The sequence below is a fragment of the Ovis aries genome, chromosome 6 (genome assembly GCF_016772045.2).
Source record: "Ovis aries strain OAR_USU_Benz2616 breed Rambouillet chromosome 6, ARS-UI_Ramb_v3.0, whole genome shotgun sequence".
Taxonomy (NCBI): Eukaryota; Metazoa; Chordata; class Mammalia; order Artiodactyla; family Bovidae; genus Ovis; species Ovis aries.
In genome coordinates, this window is record NC_056059.1 from 86,690,717 (window position 1) to 86,703,033 (window position 12,317).

Here is a 12,317-nt window from a genome sequence, read left to right on the forward strand (position 1 = left end):
TTGATGGACGGCAGAAATCAAACCAATATTTTAAAGCAATTGTCCTTCAATTAAAAATAAATACATTTTTTAAAAACTCCCATTTCTATTTTAAGAAGGGTTTCTAAGGCAATGAGACACAGATTCTGTATCAAGCATCCTCAGCCTGTTTTTATGTTTTTGCTTTTTTTTTTTTTTAATCTTTGTTCTTAGTCTTGGCTTTTATTTCTGGTGATTAAATATTTCTACATTTAGAAATTTCTCCTTCCCTTTTTATTTTCTTATGATCTGAAAATAATAAACTAATGACATTTATTTGAACTGTAACTCACATAAGAACAAAAAGAAACTAAGAAAAAAATTTCTTATAAGCACATGGGCTTTAGGGCTCTGTGTTCTCTATTTTGATGGGCTTTGAGACTTTTTTGCGTACTTCTAAGTGCTTGAATGTTCCAGATAGCTGCATCTAAAGATAAATAACACTTGAATTAAATGCACTAGATAAATATTACCCCACCTTTGCTTGATTCCTTCTCAACCCTACATTTACTCAAGAAATAAATCCTATTAGATTTACCTTGATCATGATTTAGAGTCCAGCCATGTTTCACCACTTCCACTGCTACTACTGCAGCCTAAACCATCATCTTCTCTCACCTGGATTACTACAATCTCTCCTAACCTATACTATGCTTCTGCCTTTGGTTCCCTTCAGGCTGTGGAACCCAGCCAGAATGTGTGTGTGTTAGTTGCTCAGTTGTGTCTGACTCTTTGTGACCCCATGGACTGTAGCCCACCAGGCTCTACTGTCTATGGAATTCTCCAGGCCAGAATACTGGAGCGGGTAACCTCACCCTTCTCCCAGGGATCTTCCAGACCCAGGGATTGAACCTGGGTCTCCCACATTGCAGGCAGATTCTTTACAGTCTGAATCACCAGGTCCAGCCAGAATTGCCCCATAAAAATGCCATGTATGGTTTCTTCAACTATTTTGTAACATTTTTTTAAGAATAGGAGCTTGCCATTTCCTCTGAAATCAGGAACAAGATGAGGGTGCCCACTCTCACCACTACTGTTTAACATAGCTTTGGAAGTCCTAGCCACAGCAATCAGAGAAGAAAAATAAATAAAAAGGATCCAGACTGGAAAAGAAAAAGTAAAACTCTCACTGCAGATGACATAATCCTCTACATAGAAAACCCTAACAACACCACCAGAAAATTACTAGTGCTAATCAATGAATATAGTAAAATCACAGGATATAAAATTAACACACAGAACTCCTTGCATTCCTATACACTAACAATGAAACAGAAAGAGAAATTAAGGAAACAATCCCATTCATCATTGCAATGAAAAGAATAAAATACTTAGGAATAAATTTACCTAAAGAAACAAAAGACTTATATATAGAAAACTATAAAACACTGATGAAAGAAATCAAAGATGATACAAATAGATGGAGAAATATACCATGTTCATGAATTGAAAGAATCAGTATAGTGAGTATACTACCCAAAGCAATCTATAGATTCAATGCAATCCCTATCAAGTTACCAATGGTATTTTTCACAGAACTAGAAACAAATAATTTCATAATTTGTATGGAAGCACAAAAACCTTGACTAGCCAAAGCAATCTTGAGAAAGAAGAATAGAATAGGAGGAATCAAACCTTCCTGACTTCAGACTATCCACAAAGCCACAGTCATCAAGACAGTATGGCAGTGGCACAAAGACAGAAATATAGATCAATGGAACAAAATAGAAAGTCCAGAGATAAATCACACACCTATGGACAACTTATCTTTGACAAAGGAGGCAGAAATATACAATAGAGTAAAAACAGTCTCTTTAACAAGTGGTGCTGGGAAAACAGGTCAACCACATGTGAAAAAATGAAACTAGAACACTTTCTAACACCATGCAAAAAAAGTAAACTCAAACTGCATTAAACATTTAAATGTAAGACCAGAAACTATAAAACTTTTAGAGGAAAGCACAGGCAGAACACTCTCTGACATAAATCACAGCAGGATCCTCTATGACCCACCTCCCAAAGTAATGGAAATAAAGTAAATAAATAAACAAATGGGACCTAATTAAAAGCTTTTGTACAACAAAGGAATCTATAAGCAAGGTAAAAAGGCAGCCTTCAGAATGGGAGAAAATAATAGCAAACAATTGACAAAGAATTAATCTCCAAAATATACAAGCAGCTCATGCAGCTCAATACCAGAAAAACAAACAACCCAATTAAAAAGTGAGCAAAAGAACTAAACAAAAATTTCTCCAAAGAAGACATACAGATGACTAATAAACACATGCAAAGATGCTCAACATCACTCATTATTAGAGAAGTGCAAATCAAAACCAAAATGAAGTATCATCTCATGCTGGTCAGAGATCATCAAAAAGTCTACAGACAATATCCCCTGGAGAGGGTATGGGGAAAAGGGAACCCTCTCAACCTGTTGGTGGGAATGCAAACCAGTAAAACCAGTATGGAGAACAATGTGGAGATTCCTTTAAAAATTGGAAATACATCTGCCATATGACCCAGCAATCCCACTGCTGGGCACACACACTGAGGAAACCAGAACTGAAAGAGACGCATGTACCCCAGTGTTCATTGCAGCAATGGTTACAACAGCTAGGACATGGAAGCAACTTAAATGTCCATTGGCAGACGAATGGATAAGAAAGTTGTGGTACATGTACATAATGGAATATTACTCAGCTATAAAAAAAGGAATGCATTTGGGTCCATTCTAATAAGGTGTATGAAACCGGACTCTATTATACAGAGTGAAGTAAGTCAGGAAGAAATAAGAATACCGTATGTTAATGCAGATATATGGACTTTAGAAAGATGGTAATGAGGATCCTATGTGCAAGGCAGCAGAGACACATATAAAGAACAGACTTTTGGACTCGGTGGGAGAAAGTGAGGGTGAGATGATTTGAGAGAATAGCATTGAAACATGTATATTACCTTATGCAAAATAGATTGCCAGGGCAAGTTTGATGCATGAAGCAGGGCACTCAAAGCCAGTGCTCTGGGACAACCCAGAAGGATAGGGGAGGGAGGGAGATGGGAGGAAGGTTCAGGCTGGGGGGACACATGTATACCTGCAGCTGATTCATGTCAATGTATAACAAAAATCATCACAATATTGTAAGACAATTATCCTCCAATTAAAATAAATTAATTTTTTAAAAACGGGAGCTTGAGCATAGATATTTTAATTTAATTTAACTTAATTTAATGATGGTCTGTTCATAGTGAGCCTCTATTAAATGCTCTTTAACAAGCTCAGCAGTTACGCGACTAGTACAAGATATGTTTCCTGGCTTGCTTTCCAGTTATCCACATCAGAGCCTTCTCCTGGGCAGAGTGAAAAAAAAGAAAAAAAAATACCATTTCTACTGTAAAATTAAATCATGTTATCATGTAGGGTCAATGAATGAAGACCTGAAGTCATTCTGTATTGGCTAATGATCAACTCATTTTTCCGAAAGTCCTTCTGAAATGGGCATAAACTGGCAGATAATAATCCAGAAAAGAATACAAATGAAACATTGTTTTTAACATACAAAGCAAGTGGGTATGTTACTTGGCAATTTGCCAACAACTATTGTACCCGTTATGCGTATTTCTGTTATAAATTCCTTTGTTTCTAAAGGACTAATGACAAATTTGTTCATTGTCAGGGTTTTCAAGTATGGGGATTCTGAATTCACCATGTAAAGAAAGAGGGGCAGAAAATGAGTTCAACCTGATTCCAATAAGTATATATGAAGAATACTGTATGAGGAATTTCTATGAAATATAAAGCTTTTACATGGAAGGGATTTTAACATATATTTTTAAATGTCTATCAAAAAGTTTACATCAAACATGGAAAGAGATTAATTTACATGTTATATATAATGCTTATTTCTTCTCCAATGCGTGAAAGTGAAGTCACTCAGTCGTGTCCGACTCTTAGCGACCCCATGGACTGCAGCCCACCAGGCTCCTCCGTCCATTGGATTTTCCAAGCAAGAGTACTGGGGTGGGGTGCCATTGCCTTCCCCGATATAAAACATACACAATGATAAGAATAATGAGCAAAAACATGAACAATTTATAGAAATTAGAAATATAGTTAGAAAACAAATATGTGAGGAAAATAGTTTGCCTTGATAAATCAAAAAAGTATAAATTGAAACACCAAGTTATCATCCTAAGAAAAAAGCACATAGTAAAGATGTATGGTGACAGGTGTTAACTAGGCTTATTGCAGTAATTATTTCACAGTATAAGCAAATACTGAACCATTATGTTGTACACCTGGAACCAATATATTTCAATGATACAAAAAAAAATTATACCTAAAAAAAAACAAAAAATGAAGTATTGTATTACATGTATTAAATTTGGGGAAAAAAATTAGATGAATATAACATAAATTATTGGTAACATATAAACTGGGATAACTCAGCAACACTTATCAAGAGCAATAAACATATGCATACTTTCAGGTAGGAATCCTATTCATGATAAATTATACTAAGAAAATAATTTAAAATATAAATTTTAAAAATCTTTACTAATTAAAATATTTATGATAAAATAATCAAAAGTCAAAAAGTAGGAGTCTTAAGCATCAATTTGAGAAGCTACCACCCCAGCAACTTAAAATACAGTGTTTATCCCTTCAGTTCAGTCACTCAGTCGTGTCCAACTCTTTCGTGACCCCATGGACTGCAGCACTCCAGGCTTCTCTCTCCATGGGATTCTCCAGGCCAGAATACTGGAGTAGGTAGCTTTTCCCTTTTCCAGGGGATCTTCCCAATCCAGGGATTAAATCCAGGTCTCCCACATTGCAGGTGAATTCTTTACCATCTGAGCCACCAGGAAAGCCCAACGTATCAACAGATATCCCTAAAATTTATCAGGTATCCCCCAAATTTATTATCTATATTTTATAAGAATTAAAAATTAGATATAACCATTAGCCTATACCAGCATGATAATGAGCCCTATAAAACACTAAGCTCTAACAATCGTTATGAGTGACCTAGCAGTCAAGAACATGGTCTTTGGAGACTGACCCCAGCTGTGCTACTTATTAACCCTGAAGGACATAATACCCTTTCTAAAGCCCAGTTTTAACAGTAATTATCTCATGAGGTGTTCATGAAAATGATTTAAGGTAAGGAATATAAAGCACAGCATCTAGGGCATAGTAAGTGTGTTAGTCACTCAGTTGTATCCAACTCTTTGCAACCCCATGGACTATAGACTGCCAGGTTCCTCTGTCCATGGAATTCTCCAGGCAAGAATACTGGAGTGGGTAGTCATTCCCTTCTCCAGGGGATCTTCCCAACCCAGAGAGTAAACCCAGATCTCCTGCACTGCAGGCATATCCAAGCCACCAAGGGAGCATGGTAAGTGTATGGTAACTGGCCAGTACAAATAAGCTATTAGTATTATACACAGTAGACTTCAGTGTAAGATCCATGAAACTTTTAGTATTGCTTTATTATTTTAACATACAAAATCAGTTTTAAAAATTGTCCTTCCTTGACATAATACTTTCTGCCCTTGTTCCCTTTCACTAAAGCTTAATGCCTGACACTCCATCAGATCCTCTCCCTGATAAACTTAATAAACCAGCTACTGACTGAGCATCTTGCCAATCTTATCCTTCTTTCAAGGCTCAGCATGAATCTGTTCTCTTCACATCTGACCTGAAAGCCTCAAAGTATTTCTCCAACCTCAAAAATTTTATAGCCATCTTCTACAGCAGTTCCCAACCTCACCACTGTTGACATTTGGGGCTTGATAATTTTTTTGGTCAGGGAGGGGCCTGTCCTGTGTATTGTAGGATACGTAGCAGCATCTCAGGCCTCTACTCACTAGATGCCAAATAGCAAATCCTTCCTTCCCCATGCCCTGCTACAAATTGTGATAACAAAAAATATCCCGATTCTCTTGACATTTATAAATGCTCCCTGAGCAATAACACCATCCTTGATTGAGAATCACTGTTCTGTAGCATTCTTATTTCAGCAGTAAATCCATTCGGGACTCTGTCTTTTGATATTATATGTGCTTTTTAATTAAATGATTGTTGGTTTGTTGTAAGTTTCATTATTTTTCTGTCTGTCTCTCCTTTGAGTAAATAGCTGATAAATTCCCTACAGACAAGTATGTTGCGTTTACTTCTCTGTATTTGAAGTGGTTGATTTGTCCATGTCATTGGCACAGTGCATAAGAGCAGATATGTGTGTCTTAAACTCTGGTTCCACCACTTACTTGATTGCCACTTCAGGTAATTTACTTCACTTCTCTATAGATCAGCTTTATCATGAACAGAAAAGGAAGAATAGTATCTTCTTCACGAAGTCCTTATAAGGATTAAATAAATTAATACATGTAAAACACTAAATTAACACCTTCCCATGGTAAATACTATTCCAAGTATTGCCTCTTATGATGTTCATAGGGGGCTTCCCTGATAGCTCAGTTGGTAAAGAATCTGCCTGCAATGCAGGAGACCCCAGCTTGGTCCCTGGGTCAGGAACATCCACAGAAGGGATAGACTACCCACTCCAGTATTCTTGGGCTTCCTTTGTGGCTCAGCTGGTAAAGAATCCACCTGCAATGCGGGTGACCTGGGTTCAATCCCTGGGTTGGGAAGATCCCCTGGAGAAAGAAAGGCTACCCACTCCAGTATTCTGGCCTGGAAAATTCCATGTACTATATAGTCCATGGGGTCACAAAGAGTCAGACATGACTGAGGGACTTTTAACTTTCACTTTCAAGATGTTCATAGAACCAAAAGATGCAACATAGTAGAATGAGTGATTTCTATTCTCACAGGAATGTTTTTATGGTTGAAAGACATGAAAACCATATCCCAGAATTTAGAGGACCATTTGCAAAGTAAAATGTGAAGGATCTATGACAAACAGTCACCATGTAGTGTATGAACTACTGACAAATGACTGACAATTGTTTAGAATTCAGAGAAGGGACTATCACAGAGGAATGGAATGTTGGAGTCACTGAAGAGGTAAAAATTGCGTAGAACTTTAAAAACAAGTTGTGAAGAGGTAAGAAAAGAGTCTAAGCAGAGAGAAAGGTTCACTCAAAACCCAGGAAGACAAAAACCATGGCAGAAGACAGTGACTAAACAATTCTGGTTGGAATAGACAGTTGAAAGGACAATGTGTCAAAACAAAGCAAAAATCAAATTCCATATTTTGTCATATGGAATGCTCACACAAAATCATTTCTATACATTTTAATTAGTTGCTACAGTTTCCACTGGTGACTGGAATAAGCACAGCCAAGGCCCAGAGTTCAATATGAAGCATATTTTCAGCATATATGTTTCATTACTTCAAGAAGGACTTATGATCATTGAACATTTCCTTCATCAGATGGTGTGCTGAGCACTAAAGGGGCTTCCCACAGGGCACAGTGGTGAAAAATCTGCCTGCCAGTTCAGGAGATACAAGAGATGTGTGTTCGATCTCTAGATCCCTAGGTTGGGAAGATCCCCTGGAGTAGGAAATGACAGCCCACTCTAGTATTCTTGCCTGGAAAATTCCATAGATAGAGGAGCCTAACGGATTACCATCTACGGGGTCACAGAGTTGGACACAACTGAGCAAGCACACACACTGAGCACTATATTTTGTTTCAGTATTCTATTCAAATTAAAATAAATTCATGCTGTTCTATGCTAGACCATATTTCACAAATTAAATTATTATATGAAAATATTAAATATATTCGAGTTGAGTAGCTCACCCAGTGTCACATGATCATTGTCACAGAGGGGATTTAAACAGCTCTGTTCTCAGCTGCTATAATAACATCATCCATAGGATCTTCTTTCACTAGATTTTTCTTTATAATTTTTTCTGTGGCATGTGTCCCCTCAGGGGCTCAGATTTTCTGTTATCCTGAGGCTTTTTATTTTTGCTGGGCTTTGGAAATAGTTTTTTTAGTTGGGGCTCTGGTTGTTCTTTATATAGGTACTGTCTTGCCCAACATTACATGGCTTCCATCAGCTGCAGTAACCTCCTTAACACCTATAATCACTATCAGATATGCATTCATATATTCACATTAATTTCCAGATGTTTGGTGGTTAAAACATTTTCCATAGCATGAATTAGCATTATATGTACTAACTTTCCCAGTAACATAAGCCAAAAATAAAAAACTGTACTAGAGACAAATGAGACTAACTTCAACTGATTACAACAATCATTATTACTATACCCATAGTGGGAGATAAGACTGGAAAGGTGAATTAAAATGTTAATTTGACTTTCTAGTAAAAGAGGGTGAATTTTACATTACAGCCTTAGGGATCCTTAAAAAGTTTTCGAGTGGGACAGGGAAATGCTGAAGTCAATATTTTAGGAAGATAAACTTGATGTTGCTGTACAAGAAACTGAAGGAAAAAGAAACTAAAAGGCAAACATCTAGGAGACAATAACCCCAGGACTGAGTATGAAAAACAGTTTTTAAAAAGGTAAAAGCAACACTACCTATATTACCTATATTGGATATTTGGCTTAAGAGGAAGACAGAACATATGAGTCCTACCAAAATGATGATCATGCTCATAAACTGTAAAAGACACCATTTCCATGTTTAGCTGTCAACTAGGAAGCTTAATCCCATAGATTTAGCATCGACTTCCTTACAAAAGAAAGGCCTTCCATCAGGTCCCTTCTCTACATCCTTGGAGCTCATGGACCTAACTACCAATACTACTCCACCTCTAACACACACACACACACACACACACACACACACACACACACACACTATATCTTCATGGTCCTATGTTTCATTGTAGTTTCTTCCATATGAAGGACAATCAACCCATTTATTGAGCACCCACTATAGCTTCTGTGAAAGAAAGTGAAAGTCACTCAGTCGTGTCCAACTCTTTGAGACCCCATGGACTAGACATACATGGAATTCTCCAGGCCAGAATACTGGGGTGGGTAGCCTTTCCCTTCTCCAGGAGATCTTCCCAACCCAGGGACTGAACCCAGGTCTCCCTCAGTGCGGGTGGATTCTTTACCAGCTGAGCCACAAGGGAAGCCCAAGAATACTGGAGTGCCCTTCTTGAGAGGATCTTCCTGACCCAGGAATTGAACCAGAGTCTCCTGCATTGCAGACAGATTCTTTATCAACTGAGCCATCAGGGAAGCACAGACAGCTGCCATATCTTGATCATATTGCCAAATCTTTGAACTAAGCCTATGGCAGGTAATAAATATTATCCCTACATTAGAAAGGAAAAAAGCAAAGGGGAACTAAAAGCCTCTTGATGCGGGTGAAAGAGTACAGTGAAAAAGCTGGCTTAAAACTCAACATTCAAAAAAACTAAGATCGTGGCATCTGGTCCCATCAGTTGACCAGATGCCACGATCTTAGTTTTTTTCAGTTCAGTTCCATTCAGTTCAGTTCAGTCACTCAGTCATGCCCAACTGTTTGCAACCCCATGAACTGCAGCACGCCAGGCCTCCCTGTCCATCACTAACTCCCGGAGCTCACTCAGATTCACATCCATCGAGTCGGTGATACCATCCAGCCATCTCATCCTCTGTTGTCCCCTTCTCCTCCTGCCCCCAATCCCTCTCAGCATCAGAATCTTTTCCAATGAGTCAACTCTTCGCATGAGGTGGCCACAGTATTGGAGTTTCAGCTTTAGCATCATTCCTTCCAAAGAACACCTAGGACCGATCTCCTTTAGAATGGACTGGTTGAATCTCCTTGCAGTCCAAGGTACTCCAAAGAGTCTTCTCCAACACCACAGTTCAGAAGCATCAATTCTTCGGCGCACAGCTTTCTTTACAGTCCAACTCTCACATCCATACATGACTACTGGAAAAACCATAGCTTTGACTAGACGGGCCTTTGTTGGCAAAGTAATGTCTCTGCTTTTGAATATGCTATCTAGGTTGGTCATAATTTTCCTTCCAAAGAGTAAGCGTCTTTTAATTTCATGGCTGCAGTCACCATCTGCCATGATTTTGGAGCCCCCCAAAATAAAGTCTGACACTGTTGCCACTGTTTCCCCATCTATTTGCCATGAAGTGAGGGGCCCAGATGCCATGATCTTCGTTTTCTGAATGTTGAGCTTTAAGCCAACTTTTTCACTCTCCTCTTTCACTTTCATCAGGAGGCTTTTAGTTCCTCTTCACTTTCTGCCATAAGGGTGGTGTCATCTGCATATCTGAGGTTATTGATATTTCTCCTGGCAATCTTGATACCACCTGTGCTTCTTCCAGCCCAGGGTTTCTCATGATGTACCCTGCATATAAGTTAAATAAGCAGGGTGACAATATACAGCCTTGACATACTCCTTTTCCTATTTGGAACCAGTCTGTTGTTCCATGTCCAGCTCCAACTGTTGCTTCCTGACCTGCATATAGGTTTCTCAAGAGGCAGGTCAGGTAGTCTGGTATTCCCATCTCTTTCAGAATTTTCCACAGTTTATTGTGATCCATACAGTCAAAGGCTTTGGCATAGTCAATAAAGCAGAAATAGATGTTTTTTCTGGAACTCTCTTGCTTTTTCCCATCTCACTTCATGGCAAATAGATGGGGGAAAAATGGAAACACTGACAGAATATTTTTTGGGCTCCAAAATCACTGCAGATGATGACTATAGTTATGAAATTAAAAGACACTTGCTCCTTTGAAGAAAAGCTAGACAGCATATTACAAAGCAGAGATATCACTTTGCCAATAAAGGTTCATATGGTCAAAGTTATGGTTTTTACAGTAGTCATGTGTGCAGATGTGAGATGTGGACCATAAAGAAGGCCGAGCACCAAAGAATTGATGCTTTTGAACTGTGGTGCTGGAGAAGACTCTTGAGATCCCTTGGAGGTCCCAAGGAGATCAAACCAGTCAATCTTAAAGGAAATCAGTCCTGAATATTCATTGGAAGGATTGATGCCGAAGCTAAAGATCCAATACTTTGGCCACCTGATGCAAAGAGTTGACCCACTGGAAAAAACTCTGATGCTGGGAAAGATTGAGGGCAAAAAGAGAAGAGGGAGACTGAGGATGAGATGCTCAAAGGATTCAAAGGATGATAGTTTGAGCAAACTCCAGGAGATAATGAAGGACAGGGAAGCCTGGTATACTGTAGTCCATGGAGTTGCAGAGTTGGACATGACTGAGCAACTGAACAACAGAGGAAGAAAGTGGAGCTCAGAGAGATTAAGGGACTTGATCAAGCACCAGAGCTGGAATAACAGAGACAAAAAAAAAAATTCCACTTCAAGAATATTCTGCTCTTTATAAAACATATTCAGATTCTTACTTCTTTGCCTCCTAAAATCTCTCATCAATGGCGAATGGAGTTTTTCAGGCACAGCTTCTTAGATAACATTATTTGATAGTTAGACCTAACTTGGGTATGAAGAAATCTTTCTCCCAAAATACCAGCTTCCTCAACATTCCCTGTAATTGTCAAGATCTCTGCTTCCTTGAAGAGTGTGCTTACTCATCCTTTCTCAAGAAAGTAGTCCTAAATGCTTATCTCTACCACATCTGAAATCATACTTTTGGAAAGACAAGGAGGGGCAGAGAAATAGCAAAAGCAGCTAAAGTTCGATCCATATCCAAGACATTCGTATCTATTCACAGAGAAAATCCCATTCATGTTGATGTTGGCTGTTTACGTGACACAGATATGACTTACTAACCTGGATGAATACTAAATGCCTGAAAATGGTTCTGTCTGAAGAATGAACTGAGAGTAGTTCATGGAGGAGCCCATGGGCTCCATTGGTTCATGAGAATATCCTGATTTATGTCCCTCTCCCTGCAATGACCAGGCACTAAAGGTTCACCTGAGGTGATTATTTCAGAGGGTCCAGCTGCAATTTTTTTGCAAAAGTTTGTCTATCTCTAGTCTATCATCTTCAGATATGAAAATATCTAGGAAACTCTGAGGAAAAAGTCATAATATATTCATTATCCATCTAATGTTTTTATCCTCTCTTCCAGGCCCAGAAAGTTATTTCAGTGTTTCCTTCTAGAGTGTGTGTATGTTGAGGGGAAAGGAGAGGATTTACTTTCACCACAACAAATATGAAGGTGAAACTCTTGAGAATACTGGCACTGGGTCACTAGCTTTACCTGAAGATTAAAAACCTACACAAAACAGATAATGGTCTGTTTTACATATATTTCCCCTAGCTCACCAAAATGATTGTCTTCAGAGTTTATGTTCATTATTCCTTCACTGTCTCCCCTGCAATTGAGTTCTCTGAATAAATACAGGGGTTGAGTTACAAT

General features: G+C 38.5%; 1 long non-coding RNA gene across 1 annotated transcript in view; it reads right to left on the reverse strand.

The window, feature by feature from the left end:
• The window catches only part of LOC105612199 (uncharacterized), a 132,050-nt gene that overhangs the window by 19,909 nt on the left and 99,824 nt on the right, over window positions 1-12,317 (reverse strand). The gene's annotated exons all lie outside the window — the stretch shown is intronic.